Consider the following 3,793-nt stretch of genomic DNA (forward strand, 5'->3'; position numbering starts at 1 on the left):
GGGGAGAACTTCATAGAGGCCTTTGATGGAAGAGCTGAGACTTACAAAGCTGGAGCTGCATAACCAGTCATACAAAGGTGTGAGAGATGAAAGCAAACTGTTAAATGCACTGACTGAAGCATTGCCACCATGGGTATAAACCCAAGCCTTGAACATCTTCTGGTTGGTTATGTGTTGCCACAGATCCTGGTGTACAGGCAGGTGAGTTTGGTGTGTCTGTACATGGAGGGCCATGAAGGCCTCCAGAGGCACAGGGTCACTGTGAACCAGCAGGAGAGCTCTGACCAACCCATTTCCCAATAAACTCTCAGGAACAAATTTCCTTTTCTTAATAATAACCTGCCCAGCTGCCTTTCTGAGCTCAGACCTCACGTGGTCCCACTGTACAAACACAGCACAGGGAGAAGGTGGTTTGGATTTGGTTTTTTTCTTTTCAAGTCATGTTGTCACAAGCCCTTTTGAGCGTGAAAGATAAACAGAGAGGAAATGAGGCAACTTATCTCCTTTTTTTTTTTTTTTTTTTTTTTCCAAGAAGGAAGGAGCATTGAAACACATTGGGGCAGAAGAGAAGAGCAGCCAAGGAGCCTCAAGCACAGGCTTAGTGAGAGGGACAATAGCTGAGTGGAGCTTCTTCCTGGGAAGTCCTCTTAGAAATGGAGAAAACAAACACCAGTGGTAACTATTGTCCCAGTGATGCTTTCATGACTGTTTGAGGATCTGAAAGTGGTCTAGGAGGAAGAAGAATAATGCACAGCACTTGGCATGCCAGGTGGCTGGATGGAACCCCTCTGAGCTGATTTCACTGAATAAAAGTGGGCTTTGGTGAAACCAGCCCCAGGGAGGAAACAAGGCAACTGGGACCTACAGAGCTGTGTCACCACCTTCCTGTCACAGCAAGTGACACTGTGGCTCTGCCTGTCTGGGAGCTGCAGTCAGACACTGGCCTTTCTCTGAGTTACGGTTAAAAATAGCCTGAAAAAGAATATAAATACTTCTGAACAGTGTGCCAGAACAAAGAGGCCTTAAACCTCCACATTTGCACAGGACAGACTGTTAGAGGAGTGTTCCTTTGTGTGTGTCCTCTGTGGCATTTACATCAAATTCTTTCTGAACTCAGTTCTTTGGTTTCCTTTTTTCCTTAAATTCCCCTAAGCTATGCCCTTGTCACCTGGGAGTATTGCTGCCTCTGGTGATGTGGGTTGCAGGCACTGGTGGGTTGTAGGAACAGCAAACCTGAGGAATGTAAAGGTAATCCTTCATCTTTGATACTGCTGCAGCTGCAGAAAGTTAGGGGTTGTTTGCATTTTTACTTGACCTCTTTTCAGGATAAAATTTTGGGAATTATTCTCAATTTGGTAGCAGAAGGTGTATTTTTATAGTAAGGTCCCAGCTTTAATTTAGAAGGAACCAGAGGCATGAACTCTGTCAAGTAAGGAATGATTCATGAAGTTTAATGGGTCCTTTTAGCTTTGCCAAAGAAAAACCCCAAAATGTTTAGATCACTTTTTTAAATTGTTTTACAGTGCTTTGGAAATACTGATATCTTGATTATGGCCTTGTTCAACTTTGAATGGGAAAAAAGAGGGAAAAGGAGGCCACTGCCAGGTCTCCAATGTTGAGAAGCCCCAGGCAGCCAGAGAGCCATCTCCCATCTTCTGTTTGTTCTTTCCCATTCATTTTGTTTTCATTTGCCTCATTTTCTCTGCCTCTTCCCTTGAATTGTCCCTGGACCAGATTTAGTAGGGGCTTTTGGAGTGGTTTCTTTGGTTTCACAAGGGAAGAGGCCAATTCTATTCCTTTTGCACCCATTTCACAGCTGGAAGAGAGCAAAAGGCTGTGACCTATCCTGAAGTGGGACTTTGGGGCAGCAGCAGCTGCTTTGTGAGTGTCAGAATGAAGTGGGAGTGAGAGAACCAGACCAAGATTGAGGAGTGAGAAGAGATGTGGTTAAGGTCTCTCTTTCCAGCAGCCTCATTGCATCTTGCTCCCTTTGTGCCACCCTTTCTTGAAGGAGCCTGGATCAGGGGCTGGTACCACTTCCCAGTGTTTCTGCACTAATTTGAATTATAAAGCTGATCTGTTGCATCACAGAGCTGTAGTTTCCCTTCCCCATCTGTAATAAGCACAGAAAGAGCTGTCTTACGCAGGGTTGGGTGAGCAGTTTCATGTAATAATTATATACTTGTCTTCTAAATTCTACCTTAATTGATGCTTTTTAGCAGTCATCTGAAGAAACCTTTCCCACAGGATGAGGCGCCAACGCTTCCTCCTGTCTGTCCTGCAGAGTGAAAAGTGAACAGTGTGATTTCCTGAGGGACATTGCCATCCATGGAGAGGTAGAGAAGGCTTTGTTTGTGAAAGGGGAGACCTTCAGTTGCATTACTATAGACCCTTTTAATGCCTGGCAGTATTCCTTGCAAAGGAATGAATGCAATCCTTTTTTAAAATCAATTTATTTCTAAAGATTTAGCAAATGCTTTTAGAGCTATTATGTTATTTTTCTGAACATAAGAACAGACTACCAGCAAGGAGGGTTTGTCTAGTTTGTCTTATCTAAGGCTTTGAGGGATTGACCATAGTGTAGTGCTATGGAACATTTTTGTCTTGTAGGTTGTGTCAGCCTTGAACAATTCCTGCTGTAGCATCTGCATGGCCAACAAAGCCCATGTGATGTCAGAAAGTGATCCCATTGTAGACTCTGCTGTGTAACAACAAAATATATAACAGATCAAAGAGATTTTATAAGCTTTGTAGCAACAAAATATATGACACATTAAAGACATTTTATAAGCTTCACTCGAACTTCTAAGTTTTATAAAGTAAGTTCTCCCATCCTCTGCCCAATTGTTTTGCTCTGACAAGTTACATTTTCCTGCAGTCATATTCCAGTATTTTAACCTGAAACTAGTGAGAGCCTGAACAAATTACTAAATATGCACTGCAAAGGAAAAATATTTCCATTTTTGTTGTTCGAGCTGAATGTAAAGTGTGAAGTCAGGTAAAAAAATTTAAAAATTCTTTGGAATGTGAATTGCATTTTGCATACTCCTTTTCCTCTATTATAAAGTTTTATTAGAAGCTTAATATTATATACAAATATATAATTCACAGTTGCTGCCCTACAGAGGACCAAGGTGAGAAGGTGTTGGCACAAGCAAGGCAAGCCAGGTGAAATTGGAAAATGGTCCCAATTGGCAAAACTGTGACATGAGCATGGCCTTGGGCTTCAAAGATCTGAATGGTGCTTGTTGGGTTAAAATCTGTGCATTCACCCCGGTGTTGTTGTGGGGTTCAGAGTGGCAAGAAGGGGCTCTGAGGCTGGAGTTATTTCCTGTGGTAAAATCAAGCGGTGTGGTTGTGTTGGGAGGTCATTAAAGTAAATGTCCTTGCTTTGAGACCTCTGTTTAGTTTAGAGATTAGTCTTGGTTTTACCCTTCTTGTGCATAGGCTTAGCTGAAAGTCCTTTGCAAATCATGGGATTTACTCATTTTCAGCATATACAGGAGCCAAAAATGAAGCAAATGCCTTAGAATTGATGAGGAAAATTGTAAGAAATGAGGCTCCAATACCATTATTTTCATTTTGTTACTCTGTTTTGTACAGTTTCTGTGTTTGTTGAAGAGAAATGGAATAAAATCCTGCCATGGAATACTGGCCTTCTGCTACAGTGCTTAAAAAGTGATTACTTTGTGGGAAATGGGGTACTTTGAGGAGTCCATCTGGGCTGATGGTGACAGCAGTTGGAACACTGAGGGAATAAAGGGAATTCATGACTAAGGTAAGGAAACCTCAG

At 42.2% G+C, this 3,793-nt stretch overlaps 1 long non-coding RNA gene across 2 annotated transcripts; it reads left to right on the plus strand.

Moving 5' to 3' along the window:
- The first annotated feature begins 544 nt into the window (after positions 1–544).
- Positions 545–3,793, plus strand: LOC128811509 (uncharacterized). 2 transcript variants are annotated; one of them, XR_008438368.1, is made up of 3 exons: positions 545–675; positions 2,220–2,336; positions 3,604–3,793. It is a non-coding gene; the product is annotated as an uncharacterized LOC128811509 (long non-coding RNA). The 2 variants fall into 2 exon arrangements; XR_008438367.1 differs by lacking the exon at positions 3,604–3,793 and adding an exon at positions 2,611–2,906.

The sequence above is a fragment of the Vidua macroura genome, chromosome 9 (assembly GCF_024509145.1).
Source record: "Vidua macroura isolate BioBank_ID:100142 chromosome 9, ASM2450914v1, whole genome shotgun sequence".
In the NCBI taxonomy this organism is placed as follows: domain Eukaryota; kingdom Metazoa; phylum Chordata; class Aves; order Passeriformes; family Viduidae; genus Vidua; species Vidua macroura.